General features: G+C 45.9%; 1 long non-coding RNA gene across 1 annotated transcript in view; it reads left to right on the forward strand.

Moving 5' to 3' along the window:
• The window catches only part of LOC121847879, a 23,931-nt gene extending 15,394 nt beyond the window's left edge, over nt 1-8,537 (forward strand). The window contains exon 3 of the long non-coding RNA XR_006084750.1: nt 8,277-8,537. This is a non-coding gene — a long non-coding RNA (uncharacterized LOC121847879). The remainder of the gene's footprint in view (nt 1-8,276) is intronic.
• The last annotated feature ends 3,985 nt before the right edge of the window (nt 8,538-12,522 follow it).

The following is a 12,522-nucleotide window of genomic DNA, read 5'->3' on the forward strand; positions in this document are numbered from 1 at the left end:
AGGTGCAAGTGGTATGCACCAGATCTCCAGTGCTCCCCCACAGCCCGGTTCGACCTGTGCCTGCACTCTGGAGGGTCCTGGCTAAAGTGGTCATCCAGCCTGGAGGAGTGGTGCCAAGGCTGCGCACCAGAGCTCCAGTGCTCCCCCACAGTCCAGTCCATCCGGTGCCTCAAGTAGGTCTCCTTCCTTCAGGTTCTCCCTCCAGTCCGGAGCTGCCAGAGTCTCCCTCCGGTCCGGAGCCGCCAGAGCCGCCCTCCTGTCCAGAGCCACCAGAGCCGCTCTCCTGTCCGGAGCCTCCAGAGCCGCACTCCTGTCCGGAGCCTCCAGAGCCGCCCTCCTGTCCGGAGCCTCCAGAGCTGCCCTCCTGTCCGGAGCCGCCAGAGCCGCCCTCCTGTCCGGAGCTGCCAGAGTTGCCCACCAGTCCAGAGGTGCCAGAGCCGCCCGTCAGTCCAGGGGCGCCAGGGGCGCCCGTCAGTCCAGAGGCGCCACTCACTCCAGACTCGACCATCAGTCCAGTGGCGTCCTCTAGTCGGGGTTGGATGTGAGGGTCCACATCCCTCACCAGAACCGCCACCGCGGAGTAATGCCCACCCAGACCCTCCCCTATAGGTTCAGGTTCACCTTTGGGGGGGGGGTATTCTTTTTGTATTATTTTTGTTATTTTGTATTCAGTGTTCAGTTCATTATATTAAAGATGAACACCCCGCTGCATTTTGGTCTGACGATTCCTCTTCTTCCGATGAATGCCGTGACAATAACAAAGCGTTCTCCTCACCCCTAATTAAGGTAGAAAGCTGAGGGATGAGGCTGGAGAAATGTAACCACTCTCAAATTCATAGACCGAGATATGGATAAATGATATAAAAAGTTTTAACTATGTTTACATTTTCTTTTATTACAAACATTGGAGTTCAACAACTTTATATTCTAGGTTCTGATGTGATATGGCAGTTGAACTAAGCTCATGAGACATTTGTAAGTTATATTCTTCAAGAATCAATGTGTTACGTCCGTCGTGAACTGAAGACCAAGGTGCAGCGTTGTAGGCGTACATTTTCTTTAATTTTAAATGTTCCACCAAAAACAATAAACATCTCAACGAACGTAAAGCTAGGAGTGCAACACATGGAACACAAAAAGACAAGATCCCACAACAGAAGGTGGGAAAAGGGCTGCCTAAGTATGATCCCCAATCAGAGACAACGATAGACAGCTGCCTCTGATTGGGAACCATACTCGGCCAACAAAGAAATATAAACATAGATTTCCCACCCTAGTCACACCCTGACCTACCAAACAGAGAATTTAAAGGATCTCTAAGGTCAGGGCGTGACACAATGGGTACATATCATTGATGTAGCAACTGCTGATTGCCCCTTTAAAGTTTCCCTCACCAGGAAGAAAACCCATAATGCCTTCTGCAAGCTCCTGAACACAAAATAGTTATTTTTTATGTTTAAATATTCTTGCATTAGCTTTTTATTTTATTTTATTCAGCATATGTTTCTTTGGAATAACAGTGATAGATACAATTCTAAAAAGAACCCTCCTTTCTTTTTACTTTTTAATGAAAAAAAAAATGCATCGACAACTATTTCAAATCATGCTATATGGGCCACCACGAACCAGAACAGCTTCAATGCACCATGGCATATATTCTACAAGTGTCTAGAATTCTATTTGGGATGAATTATATTCTATAGGGATGTGACGCCATTCTTCCATGAGAAATTCTTAAATTTGGTGTTTTGTTGATGGTGGTGGAAAATGTTGTCTCAGGCGCCACTCCACAATCTCCCATAAGTGTTCAATTGGGTTGAGATCTGGTGACTGAGACAGCAAATATGGCATACGGTTTACATCGTTTTCATGCTCATCAAACCATTCAGTGACCACTCGTGCCCTGTGGATGGGGGCATTGTCAACCTATGGGGGTATATCCATGGTAGTGAAAATAATGGCCTGCCCAGCATTTTTATACATGACCCTAAGCATGATTGGATGTTAAATGCTTAATTAACTAAAGAACCACACCTATCTGGAAGCACCTGCTTTCAACACACTTTTACTCAAGTGTTTCCATTATTTTGTCAGTTACCTGTACGATGGCTATAATAGTAGTTCTAATTTCTATGTGAAGAAACAAAAGAGTTTAAAAAAAACCTTCTCTGCCCAGCTCATGAACACCTAGGATGGAGTGATCGAGTTGTGGATAAAGAGAGCAAAAAATAAAGAGGGCGAGGGAAGAGATGGAGAGAGACAAAGAAAGAGAGAGAAGGAGAGAGGGAGAGAGGGTAGAGAGAGCAATAGAGAGATGGGAGAGAGAGTAATATGCCAGAGCCGCTTAATTGTGGGTGCTGCACAGAGGCGATGACTAATGACCTTTCCGTAACGCTGTTCAAAGCCGTGAGCTGTGCATTAATATAAAGGGGGTTATTATTATGTTTTAGCTTCAGAACTGATTAATCACTGGGATTTATGCTCAGCCCACCACCATCACACCACCACCACACCATGCAGAACAGAACAGCCGTAGTCCTGTCAGCTAACCATCAAGCTCATGGTGTATGTATGTACAAATGTAGGATCTTAATTTGAGTCAGTTTTCTATAGCAAGAACATTATCCTGCGGCAACAGGAAATGTGAATTATAATAAATTGTAATTTTTTGTAGAGGTTGATACATTTTTCATTAGGGCAAATCAAGTAATTTTAAAGTGGAAATTTAGAAGCCTTTTTAAACCTTGAATACACTACAAGTTTGCATTTCCTGCTGTGCAGAACATTTCTCAGCAACAAAAGAGTGATCAAATTAAGATACTACATCTGTACTGTCTTTGAAATGCAAATGTTCAACAAGATACTCAGAGGAGAGGCTTGGGTGGAGGCGGTTGTCAGGTTGTGGTGCTCTGGGATAGAATATCAGAGCACTACCTTCATTATAGGTAGCGTAAGAACCTGTGCCTACTGTGTGTAAATGGGATGTCGAAAACAACCGCTATGACACTGGACGTTATGCACATCCAATATGGGACTGTGTTGTGCTGTCCCAGGCTGTATGTTGAGTGATTGTGATGGTATAGTGCTGGTCGGGATGACAGTCTGAGACATGAATTGAGGTTGGCTGGGATCTCTCAGTTGTATATGTTCCAAGCAGGCAGGCTGGCAGCCTCAGCAACACAGAGCAGAGCTTCAGCTCCAGTACAGTAGGGGTTTTGTGGAGCGCAGGACCAGCAGGGATTTTTCCAAACTGATACCTTGTTGTCTCCTAATCCTGTTGGCTTATATACTGAACAACCATATAAACGCAACATGCAATCATTTCAACGATTTTACTGAGTTACAGTTCATATAAGGAAATCAGTTGATTTTATTTAATTCATTAGACCCTAATCTATGGATTTCACATGCCTGGGCAGGAGCGCAGCCATGGGCAGGCCTGGAAGGGCATAGGCCCACCCACTTGGGAGCCATGCCCACCCACTAGGGAGACAGGCCCAGCCAATCAGCCCAGCCCACTTCATCTTTTTATTTGATTTATTTCACCTTTATTTAACCAGGTAGGCCAGTTGAGAACAGGTTCTCATTTACAACTGCGACCTGGCCAAGATAAAGCAAAGCAGTGCGACAAAAACAACAACACACATGGGATAAACAAATGTACAGTCAATAACACAATAGCGCAAACACTAAAGGAGTGTGTTACAGACATAAACACTCCTAGGTTTAATCAGCTGTCCAGGTGGCTGGTCTCAGACGATCCCGCAGGTGAAGAAACTGGATGTGGAGGTCCTGGGCTGGCTTGGTTACATGTGGTCTGCGGTTGTATGTCCTGTTGGATGTACTGCCAAATTCTCAAAAAAAAGTCTCTAAAACAACGTTGGAGGTGCCTTATGGTAGAAAAATGAACATTAAATTATCTGGTAACAGCTCTGGTAGACATTAATGCAGTCAGCATGCCAATTGCACGCTCTGTGGCATTGTGTTGTGTGACAAAACTGCACATTTTAGAGTGGCCTTTTATTGTCCCAAGCACAACATGATTATCTTGGCAAAGAAGGCATTTTCACAAATTCTGGGATCTTTCATTTCAACTCATGAAACATGGAACCAACACTTTGCATGTTGCATTTATATTTTTGTTCAGTATATAATAACCCCTGTCTTCCGTCAGCTGGGAACTCATTTAGGGGAAGAAAGTAGGAAGCCCTCGTGGTTGTTCTCCTCTCCCTGGAGGATGGAAAGTGCTACAGTGCTTGTGTACAGTACAACGGACTGCCACTATGTGCAATCCGTTGGTTCAACTTTAGCAGTGTGGTTTCAGAGGGAGAAGGGCTGCTGCCTCCTGCCTCCAGCCTCCTGACTTGAACACTGCAGGGTGGTTTCAGAGGGAGAAGGCCTGCTGCCTCCTGCCTCCAGCCTCCTGACTTGAACACTGCAGGGTGGTTTCAGAGGGAGAAGGCCTGCTGCCTCCTGCCTCCAGCCTCCTGACTGGAACACTGCAGTGTGGTTTCAGAGGGAGAAGGCCTGCTGCCTCCTGCCTCCAGCCTCCTGACTGGAACACTGCAGTGTGGTTTCAGAGGGAGAAGGCCTGCTGCCTGCTGCCTCCAGCCTCCTGACTTGAACACTGCAGGGTGATTTCAGAGGGAGAAGGCCTGCTGCCTGCTGCCTCCAGCCTCCTGACTTGAACACTGCAGGGTGGTTTCAGAGGGAGAAGGCCTGCTGCCTCTTGGCCTCCAGCCTCCTGACTTGAACACTGCAGGGTGGTTTCAGAGGGAGAAGGCCTGCTGCCTCCTGCCTCCAGCCTCCTGACTTGAACACTGCAGGGTGGTTTCAGAGGGAGAAGGCCTGCTGCCTCCTGCCTCCAGCCTCCTGACTTGAACACTGCAGTGTGGTTTCAGAGGGAGAAGGCCTGCTGCCTCCTGCCTCCAGCCTCCTGACTTGAACACTGCAGTGTGGTTTCAGAGGGAGAAGGCCTGCTGCCTCCTGCCTCCAGCCTCCTGACTTGAACACTGCAGTGTGGTTTCAGAGGGAGAAGGCCTGCTGCCTCCTGCCTCCAGCCTCCTGACTTGAACACTGCAGTGTGGTTTCAGAGGGAGAAGGCCTGCTGCCTCCTGCCTCCAGCCTCCTGACTTGAACACTGCAGTGTGGTTTCAGAGGGAGAAGGCCTGCTGCCTGCTGCCTCCAGCCTCCTGACTTGAACACTGCAGGGTGGTTTCAGAGGGAGAAGGCCTGCTGCCTGCTGCCTCCAGCCTCCTGACTTGAACACTGCAGGGTGGTTTCAGAGGGAGAAGGCCTGCTGCCTCCTGCCTCCAGCCTCCTGACTTGAACACTGCAGGGTGGTTTCAGAGGGAGAAGGCCTGCTGCCTCCTGCCTCCAGCCTCCTGACTTGAACACTGCAGTGTGGTTTCAGAGGGAGAAGGCCTGCTGCCTCCTGCCTCCAGCCTCCTGACTTGAACACTGCAGTGTGGTTTCAGAGGGAGAAGGCCTGCTGCCTCCTGCCTCCAGCCTCCTGACTTGAACACTGCAGTGTGGTTTCAGAGGGAGAAGGCCTGCTGCCTCCTGCCTCCAGCCTCCTGACTTGAACACTGCAGTGTGGTTTCAGAGGGAGAAGGCCTGCTGCCTCCTGCCTCCAGCCTCCTGACTTGAACACTGCAGGGTGGTTTCAGAGGGAGAAGGCCTGCTGCCTCCTGCCTCCAGCCTCCTGACTTGAACACTGCAGGGTGGTTTCAGAGGGAGAAGGCCTGCTGCCTCCTGCCTCCAGCCTCCTGACTGGAACACTGCAGATTGGTTTCAGAGGGAGAAGGCCTGCTGCCTCCTGCCTCCAGCCTCCTGACTTGAACACTGCAGGGTGGTTTCAGAGGGAGAAGGCCTGCTGCCTCCTGCCTCCAGCCTCCTGACTTGAACACTGCAGGGTGGTTTCAGAGGGAGAAGGCCTGCTGCCTCCTGCCTCCAGCCTCCTGACTTGAACACTGCAGGGTGGTTTCAGAGGGAGAAGGCCTGCTGCCTCCTGCCTCCAGCCTCCTGACTGGAACACTGCAGATTGGTTTCAGAGGGAGAAGGCCTGCTGCCTCCTGCCTCCAGCCTCCTGACTTGAACACTGCAGGGTGGTTTCAGAGGGAGAAGGGCTGCTGCCTCCACTGGGTGGTGTTCAAGTCAGGAGGCTGGTTTGGAGATCTTCACTCTCTGGTGTCTGTCTGACAGCCGGTGTTGAATTTACAGGAGGCACAGACAGTTGGCAATGTTTGTATTTATGCTGGGCAGCAGTTGGCTGTGCATTAAATCATTTACATAATACGCTTACGGCCGAGATCCTTTTAAAGTGTAAATTCAGATAGCCACGGTTGCTTTGCCCACATGTTGGTGCTATCAAACAGGCTAGGTAGTGCTAGGTATCAACAGCCAATCCAGTAGGGGCTGGAGAATATAGTGAGCATCAATTGGTCAATACCAATGCAATGTCGTGAAGTATTTGCATGAAGTTCAACTTTCCCCAATTCTGTTCATGTCCCTCGCCCATGCTGGCATCGCCCAAAGGTCCTCTGCCCACTTTGCTTCCTTCATTGAAAATGAATGGACTTCCTTTGTTTTATCTCCCCCAATGTGATATGTGGATCTCTTGTGTTAAACTAAATCACTATCTTTAGAGCAGCAGTAGAGGGAGTTAGTGGAGCACATGTTCATAGATAGAATAATAATAATAGATAACAAGATCCCTTTTCCTGTGGTGGAAACACTGTGGGTAGCTTGAGTTGGCTGTTGTGCATCGATCGGCTTCACACCTTCTCAACAAGGTCCACCACTCATCCGCCTCCGAGCTCCAAATGATGCAGCGGTAGGGCCAAGACATCTCCCTGCCTGCTACTTGGCCCCCTACCAATGACCATAACACAGCCATGATGTCAGACCTTCACACAGGGACGTGACAGACCTGAGAACACAGTCCCTCACTGTGTACGTCTGTCTGTACCTGTGTCTGTGTCTGTAGGTATCTGTTTGGGTGTTTATGTTTGTGCATGTGTTTGCACAAGGGAATATGTTTATGTATGAATTTGTGTGTATGTGTGCCTGCATGCGTGTGTGGGTGTGTGCGTGCATGCCTGTGTGTGTTTTATACATCTGTATGTGCATGTTAATGTCAGGGATTTGGATCTGGTTGTACAGTGATCTGAGGTGGGGAGCTGGATTATTAACCCTTAACATGGAGTTTGATGTGATCTGCTAAAATTATAGTGCAGGGGGATTTATGTGATCCCCATAATACCGGGGGCCTTGATGCTCCAAATCCATTGTCATGCCTCACTTTAATGGAGGGAAATTTCCATGACTTCAGCTTCCCACGTAGATTGCGCTCCTCATACCCAACCCCACAGACACACAAATAGCTGCCATCTATTCAGCATCACAGTGTGAATACTCAGACATCCCATTTAATTGGGTCTGTCTTTGATGTTATTACACTCTTTTATTTGTGGTTTATGTGCTTATTTCTTACTTTAGGCTGATTATTATTACTTGTAATACCCAGAAAGCTAAACGGAGTAGAGCACCGTATGAAAGGAGAAATGATAACCACAGTAAAAAAAATACTTTTGGCCCTTTTTTGTTCAGTATTGGTTTGGTGGAGGAGGAGGTGTCTGGATCTTGGTAGTTGTAATCCTTCCAAAGATATTTACAGTTAGTTCATCCATGCATGTCTTGTTTAATTGCTTATTCCTAGCCACGGTGAAGCAGTCGTTTACAGATACAGCAAGGCCACCACATTATCATCAATTAAGATCAGTCAGTGAGCCACCCTCGCCAAGGACTCCTACCCCGGACAGCAGGTGTCCTGTCTGTGCACGGAGATTTAGACTTGATTCAAACTAACAGGAGGATCTGTGATAGTGACAATTTTTTCCTTTGTCTTTGTTATTTGTGCATTTAATGATTTCTCATTACATTTGCATGAACATATTTGTTTTGTGTTTGAAATACATTTCCCTGGAAGTATCAAGCAGTTAATTAGGCTGTGTGTGTGTGTGTTTGTGTGTGTGTGCTTGTGTGTGTGTGTGCGTGTGTGCTTGTGTGCGTGCGTGTGTGTGTGTGTGTGTGTGTGTTTATGTATGAGGGAGAGCGATAGGAGATGTAGGAAAAGTGAGGGGAAATTAAAAATCATATTTTTTCACGGCAAGGGGTAAATGTGAATTGGTTTTTGAAAGTTAGATAAACAAACCTTAAAAAATCTTGAACAACATAATCTCTCTTATCTTCCATCTCTCTCTCTCTCTCTGCAGGATGGTCATTTAATCCCTCTAACCAGCTGGAAAGATAAATATTCCACGGTGGAGCGTGAGGCCCCTGCGTCTCTCCACTCACGCAGACTGGAGATGAGGGGAAAATCTTGCTCTCCGCAGAGATCAGACGCTCAAGTGCCTTAATAAAGTTCTCCACCCTGCCAGACATAGACAAGGGCATGGCTGCAGAGACCTATATAGGCCCCACACACATTTAGCACATTTTGTTTTGAAAAATGCTGCCACTAGGCAACGTAGCCTAGTGGTTAGAGTGTTGGACTAGTAACTGGAAGGTTGCAAGTTCAAACCCCTGAGCTGACAAGGTACAAATCTGTCGTTCTGCCCCTGAACAGGCAGTTAACCCACTGTTCCTAGGCCGTCAATGAAAATAAGAATTTGTTCTTAACTGACTTTCCTAGTTAAATAAAGGTAAAAATAAAAATAACAGAGAACACTGGAAACTAGAGAACGCTTCCCATCAATTTCTGGCATATTGCAGCAATCAAACCTGGAGCCATTTGGAGTTAAATGACTTGATTATGTGTATCCAGGATGTAAGTGGCACATACTGTTCAAGTGAGAAGCTCTCAATGTACATATTTATGACAAAACCTGTTTTAATTTTTTTGAAAGAAGAGGAAAGCCACACACTTCTAGGAGCTCAGATGCAATAATTTATTTCCAATGTTTTGACAGCTAGGCTGATGAAAACAGCTTGGCTGTCGAAACATTCGAAATAAATGATTGCATCTGAACTCCTAGAGTGTGTAGCTCTCCTTTTCTTTTTCAAGTGTTTTACTCTGCTAGCCAGCACCTCACCTAACCAGGTGTGCACTACTTCCACCTCCAGAAAACTTTTTTTTTTCTAAACATTTGTTGATAATGCTTACAAGGTATGCAATTTAAAGAAGCAAATATTGCTTTGAAGAGATTTCCCAATTGTACCCTTGTTGAAATATAGTACATAGGCCTATACATATAAAAATATAACCTACTCAGCCTTAACGTATGATCTGATTATTGTATCCATAGTATTCTACACTATTCATATAGCATGTCCTTTTTCAGGGACCCATCCTGCTGCTTTTCCCCAAAGGGGTAAAGTGGATCTGTTCCTGGGCCTGACTTATGCTTTCTGTTTGGTGAGGCCCAGCTCAGCCAGCTAGCCCAGCCTGACTGAGTCTGTGTTTTCAGAGAGTCTCAGGCCAGCCTAATTTTCAAACCCAGGTGCTTTGTAAAGAAAACCACCAGCAGAGGCCCAACGCCTGCCCAGCCGGCTCTGGTCTCCTCCACCGTCAAGCCATGCAGTGAAAACCCTACACACTGGCTCATATTGCTCAGACCTGGTTGTATGCTCCAATCATATAGCTATAAAAAATAATATAGTAATCAAATGCGACTTTATAAAAAAGGCATCCTACACATTTACAATTAACTATAACATACTAACTGTTATGAGTGTAAACAAAGTGCCATAGGAAAGTGTCATCATTTTTTAAATGCAATTGTGTAAAAATATATATAGAAACATTGCAGGAGAATCCTGTCTCTCTTTGAGTCTTTGTGGTTCACAGAGCTGGGAGTAGAGGAGAACATTGGCATTCCAGAGGCAGGCAAAGCCCTTCAGACAGCATCGCTGTTAGGATGAGTCAGCCTGACCTCACCTCTCAGTTTGGAGACAGCAGCCCAGAGGAGTTTTGACTTCACAGAGATGTTCATCAGTGGGTCAACCACAGAAGAGGTGAGGGCTTTTAGTGATTGGTCACAAGAATCTGAAAACAGGATATAACAGATGCCTCTCAAACCAAGCAAAATATTATTTGGTAAGTAGATATGAGGAAGTAAACTGTATGACTTTTACAGGTACAAAAATGTAATGACCCTGTCGAAACACATGCACATGTGTGCACGGGTACACACACACACACACACACACACACACACACACACACACACACACACACACACACACACACACACACACACACACACACACACACACACACACACACACACACACACACACACACACACACACACACACACACACACACACACACACACACACACAAACACAATCCTCAAAATATCACTCCAAAAGCTCAATTTCAGAATAAAAAAGCTATGCATATATTGTATGGTTATAGTAATTACATCCAATATATCTTCCAAAATCTTATTTCCATCCTTGGTAATTCTGCAACACAGGAGTAATGAATGTATTATGCAGCTTTGACAGCGGTAGCTCCCCGTCCAACACCCTCCCCACCCCCTATGCAGAACCTCCTCGGTTCCGTTAGACTGTTGTACAATCAAAGTGGAGGGAAAAATATCACTTTGTTTCTGTGGTGTGATGGAGACAGGGGAGGCAGGGTAAGGGGGGGGGGGGCACTGTTAGAGGCAGCCTACCCCAGTGCTTTTTATTTGTCATAATATCTGAAAATATGAAAACTCAGTTCAATATTTAAAGCACAGCAAGTAACATAAAGATGTTTTCAATGTTACTCTTTTATGGCATAGTTGATCTTTGTCCACATGTTTTTATGTTGAGCTATAAAAAATGAAATATTGAAGTGAAAATATTGAGCTGGTTATGATGTTCCCTGGTTAAAGAAACAACAAATAAAACCTCAAACAGCTTAGAGCAATAGGAGACAGAACCCTCTAGCCAAAGATGTGAGAATCTGAAGTTAGACATACTGTTGTACTGTCTGTGGCAGTTTCACACTTGAACCCAAGCTTTTAAAAGGGTATATTGCCTACTGTACCAGTGCACCATGGGAGGGAGTGGGGGAATAAATAAATGGGTGTATAAATGAGTACGTCGGTGATTGAGTGAAGAAATAATTGAGCGAGTAAATTAACAAAATGTTTGAGTGAGCGAGCGAGTGAGCGGTCAAGATATTGAGTATGTGTGTGACTGAGTAACCAAGTAGATCTGAGAGCCACACACTAATGGCAATCCAAACAAACAGCTGTAAGTGATGCAGTGTTCACTCACCGTGGGCCCTGGGAAAAGCCCCATCAGCCCAATGAATGAGGCCATTCTGCCCCTGCACAGCCTCGTAGTAAAATCAATTAATGATGGGAAGGGAGGCCCTGTAAAACCTGACTTGTTGGGCTCTGGGGGTTTCTGTGACACATTGCCTTTCTGGATCATCTATACCATATGGAACCTCCTCAATCGTGGCCCATAATTCACTTTTACGACAGCTTCATTGGCTAATGATGCTGGTTGCATGAGCAGTGAGCAAGAGAGTGTTTCTGTCTGTCTTTGGTTGCCAATTCTGATATATCTCTCTCTCTCTCAATTCCCACTCTGCCTCCCTACCTGTGTAGTGATCCACGCCTCATCTACATTACTGTTTATGAAGCAGGGAGAGAAGGCTCCCTCACAGGAAGAGTAGAGGATGCTTCTTGGTACAAGAGGAGGGAGGAGTTTTCCCCCCAAGTGATTTAACTAAAGCAAACACCTTGAATGGTTTAGTGTACTGTAGTCCAAAATCAAAATCACGTCGTTATCACGCCTCCCTTGGATTTCTGGAGAATTTTGTATTGCAAAAGCGGTTTGAGTGGTCCTGCTGGCTCCCAGCGGCAAGATTTTGATTGGATGTTACATTTCAAGAACCCTCCCCCCACACGCCCGTCGAAGGGGTGCTGTGTGTTATGTGCATGATAGTTTTCCGTCCTGGGGATTAAGCTGGTAAAGTCAAACATCAAAACACGTTCTAAACCGTTCCGGTTACAAACACTTTTTCCACATGACTACATGACTACATGACTACTGGCTGCACTTTGCTACCACTGAAAATATCTTGAAGATTGCCCAAAACGGGGGCAGTGGGAGAACCTCAAGTAAGTACATAAAAATGTTGAATGTTAAAAACAATGTATTATTAGCTAGCTAGCTAGTTGGCTACAGTAGGCCACTTTGTAGGCTTCATTATACTCAAATTAGACAGCACTGAATATTATGTTGCTATTATCTCTCTGTCAAAGTTTTCCCCTCTAAGGACGGGATAATCTTTTCATAATGCCCTCCCTCAAAATGACCTGCCCTATCCAGTAGCATACACTCTCCCTTTACTGACAGCTGAAGCTGCAATTTCTCCCTCTTCCATGGCTGTTATCTACAAATGCATTTGGAGACTGTGTTTTTAATTTACAATGATTACATCAAGATTCTTTGTGATGTTTTGAATGCAGATGAAGAGAAAGGTCCCAATGAATGTCCCAAGAGACTAAG

The sequence above is a fragment of the Oncorhynchus tshawytscha genome, linkage group LG12 (genome assembly GCF_018296145.1).
Source record: "Oncorhynchus tshawytscha isolate Ot180627B linkage group LG12, Otsh_v2.0, whole genome shotgun sequence".
Taxonomy (NCBI): domain Eukaryota; kingdom Metazoa; phylum Chordata; class Actinopteri; order Salmoniformes; family Salmonidae; genus Oncorhynchus; species Oncorhynchus tshawytscha.